Here is a 21,162-nt window from a genome sequence, read left to right as displayed (position 1 = left end):
AACATGCAACGCTGCCATAAATTTGACTCAGTACTTCAGGCATATCGAATGTGTATAGTGCATTAATGAGACAGAAAAACTACATTTTGTTGGAATGGTCCAAGCAGGGCTCAGATAAATTTCCATGTTGATAATCAGCTGCTTTCTTTCCTCCCACAGCAAGTCTGAATGAGGCACATTATAAAACAGGCTGCCTAAAAGACAGTGATTGCATAGTTAATCCTGGCAAAACATGACAGAATCTTTCAGTACTTATAGCCCGGCGTTAGAGAACAGCACTGCTCTAGACTCAAAAAATTATTTATCATGGTTTGTGCTATACGTGTCTTTGTTTTTATAAGCTTTGTATTGGCTAATATTGGCCTGGTGTTTTTGAGCTCAACAAATTCCACACTTATGAGGTTGGAAGCATGGTTTCTGAAAATGATCTGCTGGCTGGAGTCTTAATGTCTGACTGACCTATATTTATGCAATAAGATGCAGCAAGGAGGAACTTCAACAACTTAGCCTGTTGCTCAGCCTACGTAATTGGTCATGAGTTGGTTGTCTGAGACTATCAAGAAGGGGGAGTATTTTTGGCCACACTTCACTGTGTCATATCAAACACACAGAATAGTTGGCACAAAGTTGGTCATATTTATTAGGAGTATCAAGTAATGCAATTTTTCAGTTGATTAATCACCTGGCTTTTCACCAATGTATCCATTAATTAATTGATTGCATTTAAATACATTTACATATTGCAAAACCTCATTAAAAATTCTCTATTTATGTCCTCCTTGATCTCTTATTTATTTATTTATTTATTTATTTGTGCGGGGTAGGGCTGCAAACTTTAATCAGTAAATGAATTAGTGGGTAGAATGTTAATCAGTGTTTGCAAATTTAAATGAGTATACTTGTCTGGATTTGGAGTAATGATTTGGTTGTGATAAGCCAGCATGCCCCCCTCTGTTTCACCTGACATGTCTTCAGAGGTCAGAAAACTGTCAGCATATTTCTCCATTTAATTCTTATTTAGTGAAACATGCCAATTTCCTTCCACTGTTGCTTTATGATCTGTCTTCTAGCTTCTTCAGCATCCTAAAATCCTTTAGGGACTTCCTGGTGCCTGGAGTTGAACATTAAAATTCCAGTCTGTAAGATAATTTTTCCCTGCTGGGATATAGAAACAGTATTTCTCCTAATAACTCATAATAAACTGTAAGATAAAACATAAGCGCCCTCTTACCATGACATCTGTGCATCGTGTTTTAGATAGCAAGACATTCTCCGCAGCTTACTCACAACTGTGGAAACTTATTTCTGGGATATGCAACAAAGGTCAGGGCCCAGGCATCTTACAGGGTCAGGCCTGCATCCTGGAGGACCAAGTGGAGATTTTCGCATTCATTGCCTTTATCGCATGCAGTGTCAAATTAGATAGAAGAAGTGTGAAAGAAGCCCACTGAAGGATGGGAGTATAGTACCAAATGTTGAAGTTAAGTGAGAATTGATATTATCAGTACCTGGAAGGAAAACCAACAGCAACTTTTTCTGCTATGGGGATGTGGGACAAGCTCATTCTGTGCCTCCTCTCCTCCTTAAGCTTCTCCCACAGAACTGAAAGCTTCTGACATGATCCAAGGAAAATGGAAGGATCCATTCTGCAGAGATCATTTGATACCGTGTCCTGTCAAAGCCAAGGCAGGATGAACTATAGCCACAAGCAAAGGCCAGTTAGCACTTCTCCTTCCATTTTAAACAAAAATCTAGAGAAGGGCAGGAGGCTACGCATTATTTTTAATACACAAGACAGCCAGGGGTGGGTTTTTTTTTAATTAATGTTCTCACCCAGACTCATAAATTGTGAATATGGTGGTTTTATTAATCCCATAAATAAAGAAACAAACAAACTTTGCATATATACGTGTGTGCATGTGTGTACTACATATATGTAGTTCTCGACTTATGACCACAACTGGGACTGGAACTTCCATCACTAAGTGATGCAGTCGTTAAGTGAGTTACACCTGATTTTACAACCTTTTTAGCCATAGTCATTAAGCAAATCATGCGATTGTTAAGCGAATCCAGCTTCCCCCATTGACTTTGCTTGTCAAAAGCCCCCAGGTCACAAATGGTGATCATGTGACCCTGGGATGCTGCAATCATTGTAAATATATGCCAGTTGCCAAGTGCTCAAATTTTGATCACATGACCATGGGGACACTGTGATGGTCATAAGTGCGAGGACCAATTGTAAGTCACTTTTTTCAGCGCCCTAACTTCAAACGGTTGTTAAATGAATGGTCATAAGTCAAGGACTACCTGTATATATAATACATATTATAAAGCATGTATTTATATATATTGTATATATGTCCAGGAAGGAAATCAATTGGCAATTGCTTTTCTGGAACAGAAAGTGAGAGGGCCCAGTAGGAGGGAAATTGTTCAGTGGGAGGACATGTTAGTCTGCAGTCCAGACTTAACACCTTGAAAGCTGTTGCCAAAGCATTTCAGTCCAGAAAGGATTTTCTTAAGCTGGCTTAGGTTCATACTGGGACAAGAATGGGACAGGAGCAGCTTGAATGATATGTGTGGGTATGCCTTACATCCAATCTAAACAAGAATACTGTACAATTTAGCCCTTCCTAGCGATCCAATAGCCAGCCTACCTGACCAGAATTTGCCCGGTATCTTCCAAGAAATCCCATGCAAATAGATTTGAATGGTCCAAGAAGAAGCAGATTGTGATAAATAACAGAAGACAAAGCATGAGTTACGGAAACCCATTTTTGTACATGTAATTTGGTCAGCCCTTCTAGTTTTGGAACAATAATTCAATCAGTTGAACAGTCATCCTGCTTGATACTGTGTTCCCAATCTCCCCAGCAGATTTGGAGCAGATTTTAGTCCCAAGGCCACCAACAGCCCTTAAGTCTCTTCTTTGGACTCCTCCTCTGACCATAATTGTTGAAAATTAGTAGCACAATTTCTCATCATTCTGAGACAAGAAGCAAGCCAAAACTGTAGAGTAACACCTACAATAGGTGTCACATAGTTCTTTTTAAAAAAAGAATCTCCCCTCCCAAATCCTCCCCCCAAAGATGAAAAAAAAAACAGCCCACACAATTTGCAAAATGGCTTCACCCACAATTGTTCTTGGGATCAGAAGATTGCCCACTGGTATTTTCTGTAATAATTCCATTCTGAAGGTGGTAAAAGAGTAATCTTTGAAATATATTAGGTCATCATATTAAAAGGATATTGTCATTGTAAAAGTTCTAAAAGGAAATAAAATTGTGCCTCACTTATAAAGCTTACAACCACATCTTCAAGGCTACTTAGAACAGATTCTTTCATATACTCTAGGACAGTGTTTCTCAACCTTGGCAGCTTGAAGATGTGTGGACTTCAACTCCCAGAATTCCCCAGCCAGCTTGGCTGGCTGGGGAATTCTGGGAGTTGAAGTCCACACATCTTCAAGCTGCCAAGGTTGAGAAACACTGCTCTAGGAGGATTTTGATAAAGTTAGGTGGACTTTCTTTTTAAAATGTTTATTCCAAATTATTTAAATATATGAAATAAGTGTTCAGAAACAGGCATTTTGATCCATTTTATTGCACATTTTAAGCATGCCAAGTACTACCCACTAAGATCTCGCTGCTACATCCATCCATCCATCCATCCATCCATCCATCCATCCATCCATCCAAGTAAGTCAGTACTATTAATGCTGTATTGTAGATGGGGACTGACTAAGGCTTCATTTAAAGCTCCCTAACCAGAGGAGAATGGAAGTGAATTAATTCCTTCAAAAGCTATAAAATACCAAAAGTTCCAGATACCAGTTGGTAGAGCCTCTTTTACCTACATTCCAAAAACTGCAGCCAATTTTCTAGCAAGAAAGCTTCCAACTGTGTTGCAGATTTGAACTGAAACTATACTACATTCCTATTCCTCATTTCACTAGTGAAGAAAGTATTGCCTTCTAAACCTTGATACGTGTTACATTTTTCAAAAATCAAGAGCTATCAGAATAACATATTCAGAGACGATTAGTACTGAATGAACAAACATTTCAGTATTTATCCAACATTATTAACAGACCATTTGTTCCACAAAAGATGCTGCATCCCGCTATGCACAACAGTCTAGAATTACTTAAATCCAACTAGTTCACCGTAGTCAATTTGTGGATTAAGAATGGCTGAACAGTTGGCCTTGTCCTTTGGCAAGATGCCTGAAGATGGTGTTTGTTTTGTCTTTGTGTGCTCATCCACATGTATAGATTAGTCTTGTGCTAATCTAAAGTAACTTTTCTCTCATTTTATGTTTCAACCTTGGAGATGACACCACATTGTGAAACCACCAAATGCTTCAACCACAGCCACTCCTCAGAAAACAAATCTTTGAAATCAAATGGCCAGGAATGTATGTCATCACACCCCGTGTTGAAATCGGTTGCTCATCTCAGGGTTTCAACAATTCAACTATTGAATTGTTAGGCACGAGGACATGCTTCCCTCTGACTAACGGGAAGTGCATCGGCCAATTCATATAATTCCCCTGATGAGCACTGATCCTTATTAAAGGATGGATGGAGGTTTCTGATAACATGATATCAGTCAGAAGATAAGCAGTCCTCCTGATCCTCAGACATTGCTGTTGTTTAGAAGGGCCATGAAGACCTGGCTTTTCACCCCGGCCTTTGGCAAGAGAGAGTGCGACCTCTTGTTTCATTCCCATCCAGTCTGTCATTCTTGCCATCTTTTTTTTTAATTGGCTTTATTCTAATTTCCTTGTTTTGGTTGTTGTGAGGCACCCAGTTGCTGGGAGTCAGGTGGCATACAAGTTTATACATACATATACAGTGGAACCTCGGGTTACGAACGCTTCTGTTAACGAACTTTTTGGGTTACGACCAGCTCCGGCCGCAAAATTTTGCTTCGGTTTGCAAACTCCGCCTCGGGGTATGAACAGGATACGAGGCCATTTTCCCTCCCGTGACACAGTCTGCGGCCATTTTTCCGCCCCTGACACGTGGTCCGCGGCCATTTTTCCGCCCCTGACACGTGGTCCGCGGCCATTTTTCCGCCCCTGACACGTGGTCGTAGGGAGGGGGACTCTCCCTCCAAGCAATAGCCGCCTCCCTGTCTTCCACGCCAGAATGGATTAACAGTAATTACATTGAATCTTATGGGGAAATTTGCTTCAGGTTGCGACCAATTCGGGTCGCAACCAGAGTCATGGAACGAATTAAGTTCGTAAACCGAGGTTCCACTGTATACATACATGCTGAATGACCCTTCAAAACATGCAATAATGTGTTTTAATAGCACTCCTGCATGCCTACATTTCATACAGCCTTCCCCAACCTGTAGTCTGACCAGATGCCAAAAATAGTCTGAATTTACTGCAGGATACACCTGAGTCATTCTCATGGTGATCCCAGTGATTGTGTGTCTCAAGCAGCCCAAAATTTGAGCTGTTCTCTTTCTCTTCTCCATCCAGGAGGAACACATATTTGAGACATGTCTCCTACCTGTTGTCTTTGGATTGGAGAGGGTAACTTCTTGTCACATTCCTACCACTCTTTGAATTTCTCAGTGGTGGCAAACTCTGGAAAGCTCATGGTGGGAACTACACAAAGGAAAAGTGGGCTAGGTTTACTGTCCTTTGGGAATAACTTGCAAATCCAACATGCATGGTGTGGTATATGTCATAGTGTCCTCCAGGTGTTTAGCATCCTTAGCCAATACATCTAAAAATGAAGGTTTTTAGTTGGTGAAGTTTTTTCTTACATGGGAGATACCTGCTTATTTTCCTCTGAAGCAACATATTGTCAAAGGCACTGAACAAAGAACAGGAGAACAAAAAGGAGCGATATGCTTATTTATTTATCAGGTAAATTTATATAGCTGCCCATCTCACGTATGTGACTCTGGATGGCAAACAATGTTGAAAATGAACAGTACAATGAATAATCAACAAACATAACAAAAAGCAGTCAAACCATTAAAACCATAAAACATAATTTGCAGAAGAGCACAGTCAGTTTCCCTAACAATATAACCATCTTATAGATTCCACACCCACATTACTGGATCCCCAGGCCAGATGGCAAAGCCATGTTTTCAGGCCCTTTTGGAAGGCCAGCAAGATCAGGGTCAATCTGACCCCAGGGGGAATGATGCTCCAAAGGGCAGGTATCATGGCAGAAAAGGCTCTCCTCTTAGGTCCTGTAAGATGACATTACAACATACCCTTCCTGATGACCTGTTGGAATGGGTAGATGCCATGTACATGCTGGGAATCTTCTTGTCCAGATCTTGTATGTAAGAAGTAGCAGAACTAGATTCAGCTTCTTGACCCTGCAGAAATAAAAAATAAGAATTTAAGTTAGAATAGCATTTTTTCGACCGACTGCTCTGCCAGTGCTTCATTGCACAATCTCAGCTCTCCGTTATCCAGTTTCAGAGCAAAAGCTGTAGGGTACATTCTTAATGGAACTAATGTAACAAAGCTCAGAGAGCAGGGGAACGAAAATATGTCCCCATATCCATATCTCCCAATACTTCGCCTATGAAAATAGAGACATATCTATATATAGCCTCTTTCACTTGCCAAGGTTGCTGTCTGAGCCATCTATCCTTATACATTACTGAATGCTTTACCCCTCTTCTCATTGTACACTTCCCAGAATCATGTTCTGTGAGATATGTGGCTATATAAATTTGCTAAATAAATAAATAAATACTGCATTTAATCAACTGCAGTTTAACAGTAGTACAGATAGATTCTGGAGTTCATTTTTGATGACATTATGCATAAAATCTCTTATTTCAAAATGCAATAAACCAGCTCTTCTGCATATAGTATGGAGCCCTGGACATCTATCCCAACCTCCATTATCAATCTTTCAATGATTTAATACCAAGAGTCTTTGATTCTTTTGCCTAAGGATATAAGCATAACCTAATCCTACAATAGGTTATCAATTGTTCAGCAGCTGGAGTGTGTCTGAAGAAGTGCAGTCAAAGTTCTTAATATTTATGTTCATGCAGATGTGGTCTAGAATCAAAATATTTCCATACCCAACTCCAGATTTAATTTCTGAGAAACTCTGGGAAAGGGCTTAAACCTGCAGAATGGCAGTTCTGTAGATTACACTAACTCACATTAGCAAACTTTGAAATAAGTATCCTTAGAAAACAAACAATACTGTATAAACAAGGAGAGATTTGAAAACTGGTGAGGATTTTGGTTGACCAGTTTTTTATTTTTGCAATAATCAAGCGTATAGCTCATAGGGCTGTGCAGTTCTTTGGAAAAGGTGTTTCACTCACAGCAAGATTTCTGGGTCCATGTTCTCCCAAAGAGCCTTCCAAGGTCATCTGCAATACATATGTATGCAAAGAAGGCATTTCTGCCAAGACTGGTGCTGAAGTGAAGCAGTCCTCAAATGGTTTGCCCAGCCCTAATAACTCATACTCTCATAGTTTAGTAACATTTGCTTTCTTCAGTGCTGGCAAATTTGTCAAAACAAGAGGCTTATTATAAAAATCAAAAGCCTTAAGCTAAGCTGTTGAGAGTCTCCTTTTGATTTGCAAAGGGAAAATTAGCAGGCAGTGTTTAATGTCATATTTTGAAAATCATGATCCTAGGCCAGAATTTAGCAAACCTGTTTAATCATCCAGATTGAACAAAAATGGCTTATATCTATGTATGTATGTATGTATGTATGTATGTATGAATAAATAAATAAATAAATAAATGGATCACATAGCCAAGTACAGACATTCTCAGCTGTTCTGTAAGCTTTCTATAGACTACCTAAGTGAAATTCACAATGTACTGTAATTCAGTCTTTACACCACAATGGTTGGTCCATGGGCCCCATGTAACCTTCAAGCCTTCTTTTTTTAGATGCCAGAGGCCCCAACCTCATGTCACCGAGATCTGAGGATCAAATAACTATGAAGTGATTTCTCTGCTAATTTTTTAAAGGTGTCAGGACCTCATTCCATATACAGCAATAAATATCAAGTCTCCAGAAACTCAACTCTACCTTAAGCAGAACTTTTCCAGACTTGAGAATCATAGTGCTTAGAAGGGACTATGGATATGTCTAGTCCAACCCCTGCCCAGTGCAGGAATCCTCATACCATTCTGGACAAATGGCTGTCCACTCTTTTCTTGAAAACCTCCAGTGATGGAGCACCCAGAACTTCAGGAGGCAGCCTGTTCCATTGCTTAATAGCTCTCACAGTCAGGAAGTTCCTCCTTAGTTCAAGTTTGGATGGCTCACTGTAAAACTTCCACCCACTGGTTCTTGGCGTATCCTCAGGTGCTAGGGAGAATAAATCTACTCCCTCTTCCCTGTGACATGCCTTCATGTCTCCCCTTAGCCTTCCCTTTAAGCTACACATTTTTTAAGCTCCCCTTTAAGCGAAATTTAAGCTAATTTTAAGCTAAACATACCAAACAAAACATATCCTTTAAGTGCTTTTCATGGGATTTAGCCTCTAAGCCCCCCACCATCTTTGTTGCTCTTCTCTGCATTCTTTTCAGTTCAGTATCCTTTTTGTATTGTGGTGACCAGATGTCAATATTCCAGATGTCGTCTGACCAGTGCAGCATAGAGCGGTATTATTACTTCCCATGATCTTGACACTAAACTGCATTGGCTTTTTCGGCAGCTACAACACATTGCCGGATCATCCTTAATCTGTGGTTTACCAAAACCCCCAGATCTTTCTTGCAAGTTATTGCTAAGCCAGGTACCACCTATCTTGTACCTGTGTATTTGATTTTTCCTGCCTCACACACACATAAGTGCATGCACTCACACACACACACACACACACACACACACACACACACACACACCAGGTCCAGGGTTTAAATCCTAGGGCTCTTTTTCTTGCCTTTCAAGTCGATAAACTTTTGGCCATTTTTATCCCAGTCTTCACTCAGAGATACCTCTTCCATCCTTACATAACAGTATTATCTGGCCTTAACTGAAAATTAAGTAAGATAGATGTGTTAATCCTGACAAATCTAATGCACTTTTGAAATGTCTGAATGACTGGACCTTCTCACTTGTTCTCTGCTAACATAATTTATTTGAACCAAATACATCAAGAAACAGTCATAAACTAAGCCTTCTACCATTTTAGCTTCCTGCTAGAGAATATAAAACCAGTGGGATAGATTTCCTCCATCATCCTTTCAGTTTTTTGTTAAAATGAAACGGTTTCATGACTGTTTCTTTAAGAATGTTTCTCATATGGAGTTAAAGAAATTTGTCGTGTGCTTCAAGCAACTCTTCCTGCCTTTCTCTTTTCCCATATATTTCTTCTTTGTGTGGTCTGAACAAGGGGAGTGGAGTTTGCCAGATCCTTCTCCGTGCAGCTGAATCAGTCATTCTCTCATAATAATTGTCCCCGATTCCTTGCCATTCCCCCACTCCATATAAAAAACAGATGATAAATATGTAAAGATCAACAGAATACCTTCCAACTTGTAATTCCACCAAGCTGGGCCATGTCAGTTTTCCCTTCTTGCTTCATCCATGGCCTTGAAGTCAATACTGAAGATGTTGCTAAGAGCAACATTAAAACAATTTTTTTGCTCTGTGGAGTGTAGGTAATGATTGTCCATATCTTTGTGAAATTCAGACAAAGGGAGAGGCTCCAGCATCGCCCGGAGGGAAGGCAAGAGGGGAGGGCAGTAGAAAGGCAAAAGCAATGTCACCCACCCCACTTCTTTTATACAAGCTTTGTGACATTGCATTGCATGAAAGGGGTGGAGCTTGCTGGATGGCCATGCCACGTACGGCTGTGCAAAAGGCAGGCTTTAGTGGCCTATAGCTTCCTCTACTTTCGAACTGAATACAATAATTTCACACCTTTTTTCCAATTCTAGATTACTACATGGATTTTGAAGGCTGGCAGTAAGCTTTTCTCCAGGAACCTCTCTTTACAACTAATCCCAAGCTGCAAAATTATAGCACAATCCATTTATGAACACAAAAACAAAAGAAAAGCCCAAGCTAATATCAGCTGATAGTCAAGTTCCCTTTGAATGTACCTACGCGAAACATTTATGCAAAACCTACTATTCCAGTGACTTGGCAAAACTTGCCTCCTCCCCAGATCCATCTCCAAAGAGGAGAGATGGGTGGATATTTCCACTCTTGGCTGGCGATGTTTGTGAAAAGGACAGAAACAAAGCCATGGGAATCCACCAATCCCTGTCATTAACACGCTCTACATACCACAGCATTATTCGCTGGCATCATGCCTATGGCAAGGTAAGGATTGCCAGTGGAGGCAGCAAATGTTATGCTGGTACAGTTCTCTCACTGGTAGATGAACATGAACTTGCCGATGAGGAAGAGCCCCTGTGTTTCAAAATTCATCCTCCCAGTCAAAAAGCATTAAAGAGGTTTTTTTTAAAATTTTTTCCTTCTTTATACAGTAGATTTTTCCTGGCAAAAAAAAATTAGTAGTTTTTTGTTTTTTGTTTTTTAAAAACCTTTGGCTTGATGATACAATCTCAATCATATGTAAAAGTCTATGAAAAAATCAAAGCCACTGTACAAATAAAACCCGCATCTGGAAGCTCCTTGTTCTTGGACACACAATAACTATATAATCAAAGTCTCCTTAACAGGGATATGAAAGCGTGCCAGGCAATACAAAACTACCTCTTAGCAAGTTTCCTAAATACAGGGAATGTTACTATATGGAGTATGGTTCTTCCTCACCCATCAGTAGGATCTCCTCCCATTTTTCATGCATATTCTTCTTGAGCCCGGTATCCTTCTCAGTCCAGTCCAGTGATCCCTATGCACTTATGCTAAGTTCCACTGAGCCCCTTAATATTTCTGAATCAACTGCTATTTGATTCAACAGCCAATTGTGTAGCCATTTGTAGTACTCAGAGTGGTTCAAAGCTGCATAATGAGGGAAATTAGATTTCTTTTATTCGGCATTGAGCCGATGGGTCTGAATTAACTTCATTATGAATTTGAGCTACTATAAAATTCTGAATCTAATTTTTTTCTATAAAACTTTAACACAGTGTAACAGCAGAGGTATAAAAGGGGGGAAAAGACTTTGCACCATGGGAGAAGGAGGAATAGGGGTATATTGTATTAGGTGACTGGCAGTTGTGCTCTCAAATCCAAGTGACCCTTGTAATCAGGCCATGATCAGACCATCACTGGTCCCAATTAAATTGTTTTGGAGAGTCAGCAATATTGTGTGCAGGGAGAGGGAAAAATATCCTTAGCTGTGCCAATCATGTGATGATCTCATCTAATTGTCTTCTAGTCCTGAGCATTTTTTCGAGTTGCATCATTAACTAACTGACTTGGCCTAGCAGCAAAGTTATTTATCTTATGAACAGACATGACAAGCAGCTGTATCATGTTCAGGAAGAGATATTATCATTATATATATATATATATATATATATACACGCACACACACACACACACATACACACACACATACATACACACACACACACACACACACACACATATATATATATTCTCTTTGCTAAGCCCCAAACCATCCATGGAGCTGTCTGTAATAGGACAAGTGTGGTCCCTGCAGAAAGGGCTATTTCTGGTTTAAATTTCATCATCTTTCTTCCAAAACAACAAAGCTACTGGTGCTTTTAAAAACCTGAAGGATCATAGCATAAAAATCCCTGCATCATCTATAAAATTTGAAACAATTCAGAAAACTCTAATTCTAACTTGCCTGAAATGTTATTTTTATTTTTTTCCATCATAGATTATAGGAGAAGTGAGTTCTGCTTTTTCAAATCTTGCTCTAAATCTGCAGACATAGAATCCAGTTCACAGGAAGACCTGGTTCCACTCCACTCTGTCCTGGTCAGATCCCACCTGGAATATTGTGTAGAGCTCTGGGCACCTCTGTTCAAAAGCATCATCAACAAACTGGAGCAGATTCAGAGGATGGACACCAACCAGGTGAGAGTTCTGGAAACCAAGTGCTATGATGAATAATTAAAGGATCTATGTTTAACCTACAGAATGGTAGAGATAATGATAACAATTTTCAAATATCTGAAGGCATGTCACATAGTAGAAATGAACTTGATCTCTATTGTTCCAGAGGGCAGGATCAGAACCAGTGGGTTAAAACTACTTGGAAGTACGTTCAGGCTAGATGTGAGGTGGAACTTTCTGACGGTACAAGTGGTCGGCCAGTGAAACAGGCTGCCACATGAAGCAGAGTTCTCCTTTGCTGGAGGTTATCAACCAGAGGTTGGATGGTCATCTGTCATAGATATTCTGGTGGATCTTGTACTGAGGCTGGGATTCAACTAAATGACCTCTAATGTCCCTTCCAACTCTGATTCTATGGAGAGGCTAACAGCTCAATTGGCCATATGGAGAAAGATAAAGAATCTGGGTTTGAGGATGTTTCCTTATTGATTCCAGGTTTTCAGGGCCCTTTAGCAAGAGGCTCGCCACAGAACTGTCTCCCTGAGTTTTCACATTCTCCTCACCATTGTTGTTATTGCCCATTAGCCTGCCTATCAACCTGGGGGCAATGTTCACTGCCTGGCAGAGACAGATAACAGGGGAGTTGCATTATTGCTCCTTCTCTATTTTTAACTCTCTTGTCACTCACTCCAAAAGCACAGTTCAACTTACTCCAACTTGGCACCCTTCCAATGTGTTGAAATTGCAATTTTCAGAACATGCATTGTGTAGAACATGCTGGCTGGGAATTCTGGGAGTTGTTATCCCATTATGTCTGTAAGACGTCAGATGTGGAAATGCTGGGATAAGGAATAGTCATCAACAGTAAGGAGGAAGGGAACAATCAGAATTAGAAGGACCAATAATGAACTCCATATTAGGATATAAGCCTTAACAGATGCCTAATGCTAACCTTGACACTGCCCTTGTTTGGAAAAACCTATGATTAATTTTTCTTGGATGTTCCTTATTTTTATGGGTAGCAGACTCACAATATAGGATATGGTTTCTTTCCCCCTCTTCCCAAGTCATTTCAGATCCATGAAATATTTTCTGGGTGAAAGAAGAATTCTGCACTCTGCTTTAGATTTTGGCCACATTCCAAGACACAGTTAAGTATGCTTAAGCTCACTAAATTCACCAGGCTTAAAAACACTTAACTCTGTGTTGGACTGTGGCCTTTGCTGTAGATATCCAAGTCTGACATGTTGTCCGCAATAATCTTTCATATAAGAGAAACTTTATGCACTGCTAGAAATTCCAAGTATAGACCCAGGGGACTTAGTTGCAGGAAACACCTGTAACAATTTAGCACCATTAAGCAATACCTTATCCAGGACTTGGAGAATTTTCTATTTACATTACAATAAAGCTGAAAATTGCTCCAAAGTGAAGATGAAAGCCTTCCTGACCTGAGAAACTGCTATATTTTGTATGGGAATGGAACATCATTCCCAGTAGCCTTTTTGTTTCATGGCATTCCAAAAGTTTTATAGCATGAACTCCTTTCAGTCTGAACAGCCTCTGGAATAACTTTTACATGCTCAGTGTACAGAAAACCGCTTGTCTCCAAAGCATTACATCTAACAGGTCACAATGTCCTCTCACCCTTCCGCAGATTTAATTTATGAACTGCTGCCAAATTCAAACACAGTTGGTCTGGAGCTAAGGCCCAAGTTAGGCTCCATGACTTATAACCCACCTTTCCTTCAGGAGCTTAAAGATGCCATCTATAGTTCCCCTTCCAGTTTTCCCCACAAAAATAATCCTGTGAGGTAGTTTGGACTTTTAGTGCCTGGCTGAAACTGGGTTTCAATTTGGATTTCCCTGGTTCTAATTCAACACCTTAAATAGCTATACAATGGTGAAGGTTCATCTTCACATACTGCTTACTACAGCACAAAGACCTTTTACTAACCATTTTTGAAGGGTATATCCTCATGATGTCACCTCCATGTCACCTCTAGCCTGCTATTCAGGTCTAGAGCTACCTTACTTGTTTAGTTTGAAAGTATTTTTTTTTCCTTCTTTTGCAACACAAAACTTCTCAAGCAAATCATCTAAGGCACCTTGGGAATGACCCTGGGATGAGGTAGTCATGGACAGCAATCTGATTAGCTCCAATTACCCTGGTAAGTGTGTTCTGGAAATGCCCCCTCTCATCTGGTCTTGTTGCTTTTCTCTTCACACTGGGATATTGCACCACCCAAGAGATCAAGAATAACATGCTAGTGAGGAATCCCACCATTTGGTGTATGTATACATTATGTCTGGGGGGATTGTAAAGTAGGGAAAGCACATGACACACACACATATGTGGAATGGTGGGTGGGAGAGAGAAGAGGCAATTTCATGGGAAGAATTGGCTTCGAGTGGGAAAAAGAGAATAAAAATCTAGAGGCACAATGGCACTGAGAGCTCTCTGGCTTGGACCTCTCTGCTCGGGGTTTTAAAACAGCTCTTCTGATCACTCAGACTTTGGGGAGGGGGTGTGGTTTGAAATAAACGTATTGGTCTTCTATTTCTGATCCCACTTCTGGTCCAATCTACAATCTACAATCTGATTCTGATTCTACTTCTGATTCCAACCTACAGTAATCCAGACAACCTCCAGAGCAGGCTGGGGAATTCTGGGAGTTGAAGTCCACACATCTTAAAGCTGCCAAAGTTGAGAAACAATGCTCTAAATGACAGCATTTTCTATCAGTAATAGTCTGGGAGAGTAATAGTCTTGTCAGAAATAGTAAATAATAAAAATTAAGGCTAAATATTTAACTCTTCTGGTCTGTTGTATTTTCTTATATGTTGTTTTTTCAGTTGCAAGCTGCCCAGAATTGTTTGGGAGTATTAACCCTCCCCCACCATAAAAGAGTAAGTGGTAGTGATGCTGGGTGAAAGGGGAAAAGGGTGTGTTGAATGCCACTGTGAGTGCATTTTTCTTATTTTCTTGCTGTTGTTCAAAATTAAAGCTAAATCCCATCTATGCTGGGATGACCTAAAGGGTCTCCTTGTCTGGCTATGACCACCAACCCCCTTTCTGGTTTAGAAATCATTTTTTCCCCCTTTTTTTCTTGATGTCCCTTAGTTTAATGTGACTAAGCAGAACTTGGGGATGGTATAGAACAACACAGTCACATTGCTGATGTTTCAACAAAGAAATGAACTAACTTAAAAAGTTAAATTAAATTTGAAACAGGTTATAACAGGGGTTTCTCCAGGGTGTGGTTCAAAAACTCAAGATGGTGGTGACAACGATGTGATTGGAGCTCTGCCTGTTTTGAGTGCATGATGGGCTAGATATGATGTTTACATTGCATCATATCTAGAGTCTGCCAATATACTTGCCTTCTGTGGCGCTCATTATATTCTGAACTCTGTCTCTCTGACAGACGGAGGTTTTGGACCTGTCCTTCCACCTCCAAATCCCTCTTCCTCCTTCCCCCACCCCCCATTGGCTTTGATTGGCAGTTCTGCCACTCAGTCATACAGAAACCTCACATTAAATTGTGTCAGTGCAGCATTACTGACGGGCCTCATTGCAGAGTCATGGGGCTTGCTCAGTCCCCCTGGAAACACATCTAATTCCTTGCTTGCCAGCAAAAAACAGGCTGGCCAACCCAGCCAGCTTATTTTCTGCTGGTAATTGGCAGATTGTCTGCTGGTGGCTTGTTTTTTGCTGGCAAGGAACAATCCAAATGACTTACTTATTACTTACTTACTTACTTATGTTGCTACCCTCTGTTTGGATTTTTTAAAAAATTCCTGGGAATTATGTCAACTGACTTCACTGACTCGAACAGTACTTTTTAAAAGCTAAATTAAAGGTCTCTTCACTGCAAAGATGAGTTAATGATCACAGAGAACTGTCTCATCAAAAAAGACAGGAAAAGTTGGAGAAATGAGAAAGGAAGCTTGATAGAGGCAAGGAGTGATGATTTGGGAATATAGTACTGAACCGAAGTACCAGTGCTGATGCTGACATCAGACCCATATCAATACAATTAATGTGTTCTCACTGCAATTATACCTTGGCAAGTGAGAATTCAGAATCAGTCTCCCACAAATATGACTATTTCAAAGGTGGGTTTTGAAGACCACCATTCATGTCCTAAAGAAGTTCTGGATAAAGTATTCAACCCTCAAGTGCACAAACTGAATCCCAAATCAAATGTAAGTCTTCTCACCATGTTCTATAGCTAGCCACATTAACAACTTTTTATTTTTGCTGCTTCAGTCTAACAATAAAGTTTAGAGGTTTTATTGAGATTCTAGTGGGCTATCAGGCATACAACGTATAGTGGGGCCCTTTTTCATGGCTATAGCCCTCCTGACTCCAATATTTATCAGCCCAGGAAACACTGAGATCTCTTTGTCATCCACCTCAGCATTTTAGTTCCATTTCCCTCTGGCTTGGCTTTTACACCGTGGGATACAGAGGTGCAGAACAGAATGCATTTTTACAAAATCTCTCTGCCCAGGAAGATGTAGTCAAACCATTGTTTGCCTGGGAAGGACCGATATTACATATGGAATCAAAAGAAGGATCCTTAAGATGGAGCCTCGTAAGAGGAGTCTGAATCCTGTGGGCAGATGTGACTTTTGGGGCACTCAGATGCTTAAAGCTGATCAACACTAACTGAGATTTATTCCCTAACCGATAACATTTTCCTTATTCCATATACAGTATCTGCCAGGAAAAGTTTTATAACAACAGATAATCTCCACAATAAAATGTGTCTGTTAAACTCCATGTTGCATGTTTTTATGCCAAACCAAACAGTTTCAAACTCTCCCATTGCTATAGTTCTAATATTTTCCCTAATAAATTATTTCACTCATATCATCTAGACTTTTACCAAGGAAACCCCAGACACATCACCTTTCTTAATACTTTCTTTTCTTAATTTTGACTGATACTTTAATGCTTTCCTGTTTTTCAGGAATTTAAATCCCATGTGGGAAGGTTCTCATTTGAATAAGGCCTAAATATCAGTCGGGATAAAATGTTGTTCCATTCCTTTCATTGCAGTGGTAATCAGATTCTTCCTTTTTTTTTCCCTGGGATTTTAGATATATATAATTTGTTTCTATGTGCAGGCTGTAATTACTTAGTCTATGGAAATGCTACGTGGGGGAAAAGAGGAGGTTACCCTGGCAACAGCAACCATATTCTCTTCTTGGGGTTCCTTTTCTTAATTTGGAGAAGCTTAGTGGCGCACTTACTGCTCAATTGGTTATAATTGTGAACAGTGCAGGATACACCCTTCTAGCTAATTTATTTCATTCTTGCTGCATATCTAGCCAAGAGACATAAAGCAACATTCTTTGTGGCTATTCCCACCTGCTTCGTAAGACCTTCCAAAATGTTCATGTAGTTTATATCCATCTCATTGGCTGCCCAGCAGCAACGTTTCAGGGAACAATGGAAAAAAAGCACATGCAACTCCATAGGAACATTAGTGTATGGCAATTGTTCAAGCAATTAGGAGGAATATATATATATAAGTGTTTTCCATTTTAAAGAAATCATATCCTTTTCCAAACAGAAGTTGAAGTGGTATTAAAAAGAAAGGCTATGTTGTACCTGTACAGTTAATGGATTGGATAATTACAAATAATTCCTAGTATTAATTTCTTACAGTGGCAAAAACTATTACCATTGCTTTCCTGCACCCCACCACATCCTTGGAAGAAATTTCACCCAGTGCGCCCATCCTTAAGTAGCCCCCTTTCACATTCCTGAGGCTCACCCTGCTTCCCGAGATGCTCTGTAACTCACCATCATCCTTTTCCTCAAGTAGTTAAAAAAACAAAAAGCAAAAACAAATGTGTGAACAGAGCACTTTCTCCACAATCAGAGCAATTTTAAAAATTGTCTTGTCGCGTATACAAATTGAGGCAATCTGTTCACATTTGGAGACTTACTTACTTCTGAATGAGCCTGTTTGATGGTAAAAATATTTCAAAGAAATGCTTCAGTGCATTTCACTAATTTTTTATTGTTCGTGAGCAGAATGAAAAAGGGGCTCTTGCCTGCCTGCCCCAGACTGTGAAATGATCTCCCCAGTAGGGAAGTATAGACCAGTATATATCCAAACTGTTTTCCTATCCATGTTAATAGAGAAGCATTCTGGTATATAGTGGCTTGCTCTCTGTCAGTCTGTCTTTCTTTTAGCTGATTTCTAAGTTTTTAAAAATGCATTTATTTTCATTTAACAGATGGAGCTTTTGTGTGCAAATTCTCCAAAGGCAAGTAGTTGCTAATATAAATGCCCCAAGAACCCCATTTTTATGGCAGGTTTCCTTAATCTTGTTCTGTGTTAAGTAGTTTCCCTCATGTGGGTTTTATGAAATGTAAATTTCTTAATATTAGCTTGGTTTATTCAGATAAAATATTTCTATGCTTTTTCCAGACATTGATTTATTTCTCACAAATAAAAGGAAGTTTGTACTGATTTTTGACCAAAGAAAAAGAAATGACAGCGGAATATTTGCCATACTGTTGTCTGTGCAATGGTACAATCTATTGTGATGACTCTCACAAATGTATTTCCACAGATTACGAGTAATTTCCAATGATTTCCTATCCCTACAGAGCCTAATCTCTTCCTTCACTGGTTGCTGTGCCAAACTCTTCCTACTTAAATAGGTCCTGGCTTTTAAGAATTGTAATTAAAAGTAACCAAATAAAATGACTCCTTGATCTAATTGATTCACAATGAAATATTTAACTCTCAGGTGTAAAATTTGGATATTCTCTTAAAAAAAACTAGTGAATTTACACAACCTCCCAACCTCCCTACAAGTGTAGTCTAACAGACCCCACAACTACATAGTTCCATTTTCCAATCAGATGTAGTAAATTCATATTTCCTGAAAATGACATAGATTATTTAAACACGGTTTTTCAAACTGTGTTCTCTGGAAGCCTAGGGGGAACCTCCACAAGAACTTGATGGGGTTCTAGTGAGGGGGGGAGCTCACTTGAACACAGCCAGTTTTCTATCACTAGAAATTTGACTCTTGATCAGGTTCCAGATTTTTATTTTTTATTTTAGCTAACAGGTTCCATGGCTTGAAAAAGTTTGAATACCCCTCATTTAAGAGGCTTCTACTCCACACTGACACAGCTGAGTGTTGGGTTGCTGCATTATTAAACAGCTTTTGAACATTAAAAGATCAAACTACATTATTCAGGACAGTATTGAAACACAAGGACTATATTTACATAATACACTTAATGTCGACACAAAGATCTTAACAGCAGTGTTAGCAAATAGATTACAGCAAGTGATACCATTTGTTATTCAGAATGATCAAGCAAGGTTTCTAAAAACTAGACAAGCAGCAGACAACATTAGGTTAGTTGTAGATCTAATAGACTTGAATAAAAATAAAGATCAATTTGTAATTTTATCATGAGATGCTGAAAAAGCCTTTGACAAAATACACAAACAGTACATGTTTGCTGTACTAAATAGATTTGGATTTCCTTTGGGATTTATAAAATGGATTAAGATATTATATGAGTTGCCCATATCTAAAGTAAAGCTTAATGGTATTCTTTCTGCTACTTTCCCATTATTTAGAAGAACTAGACAAGGATGTCTACTTTCACCCTTGCTTTTTAATATCTGCATGGAACCCTTGGCTTGTGCTATTAGACAATACAGGGAGAATTACGGAGTAGTACACAACTCAGTTGAACACAAATTGGTTTTATTTGCAGACGACATTCTTTTGTTTATTTCCAAACCTCATACTACTATTCCAGTGTTGATGCAAAAGATGCCTTTAGTAAAATAGCAGGATACTCTATTAACTGGTCCAAATCAGAATTGATGCTATCAGGTGAAAATTTGGTTACCTATTTATTTAAGGAATATCAGTTCTGTTTTTGTACCGAATCCATTAACTATCTAGGTATGTGTATACCAAAGGATATAACTCAGTTAGTAACATTTAATATAAATAAAATATAGAAAGAGGTTTCTTCAGATATTGGTAGATGGGAGTCATTAAACCTTACCCTTTGGGGAAAGGTGAATGCTCTCAAAATGAATATCATTTCCAGAATAATTTATATTCTGAGAGGAATTCCAGTTTTTATATCTGAAAAATATTTTCAGAAAATAAATTCTTTGTTTAGAAAATTTCTATGCGGTTCTTCAATTCCGAGAATATCTTTACAGAAAATGCAATTACCAATTAATGAGGGAGGATTCGGTTTTCTGAATCTGGAGCCATATCATCAAGCTTACTTATTGTCAGGTATTAAATACTGGAAGCCAACAAGTGGTGTTAATTTTCCAATTTGGGCAACTTGGGAATACACATATATAGCACCTTTGGTTGGATGGACAGTATTAGGATTTAAATATACTAATACTCTAATATCTCTGGAAACAATTTCATCAGTTAAAAAGCCATGGAATGGAATGTCTAATAAAAAGGGACTTGATCCTTTTTCCCATGCCAAATTGACTTTATGGGGAAACCTAACTTTAAAAATTGGGGAAAAGATGGTGACATGGAAAAAATGGATGGAAATGGGGATATTGACTTTGGACCAACTGATAGATGATGAAGATGAATTTTTAACATATTCCATGTTAAGAGATAAATATCATCTATCAGATGTAACCCAATGGCAATATTTACAGTTACAACATAAAACCTTGTTAAAAATGAAATAAATTTGCTGTGATGTGAGTGCACATATGTAAGTGTCTATGCATACATGTATATGCGTGAGTGTAGAATGCTTATGACATATATGCATGAGCGCACGAATGGGTACCTTTGTGCATGAAAAAAGGTTTCCTATCCCTGGGAAGACATAGGTTGGGGGTGGGGGAATGATCAAGAAGAATTTGGAAAGCATCATAGAATTATCTTGCTAGTCAGGGAAGTCATCTACTGTATATTTATATAAAAAATGCTGCCTCTTGTTTCAGCCAAGAACAAGCTTTAAAAACTTCATTTTTCCTTTATGTTTTCTGAGGGAAAAGAAGCATGACAGATTAAAATGAAGGGCGTGAAGTTTAGCTTTGATTCCCCCCCCCTTTTTTTAAGATTAATTACCTGAGATTATAGAGTAAAGAGTAAAGTCAAAGGATGAGGGGATAAAATCAAAGAACTGCAGA

The sequence above is a fragment of the Python bivittatus genome, unplaced genomic scaffold, assembly GCF_059951505.1.
Source record: "Python bivittatus isolate LINGU-HERP-01145 unplaced genomic scaffold, Pbiv_v1 ctg000580_np1212, whole genome shotgun sequence".
Lineage (NCBI taxonomy): Eukaryota > Metazoa > Chordata > Lepidosauria > Squamata > Pythonidae > Python > Python bivittatus.
This window is presented reverse-complemented; position numbering follows the sequence as displayed.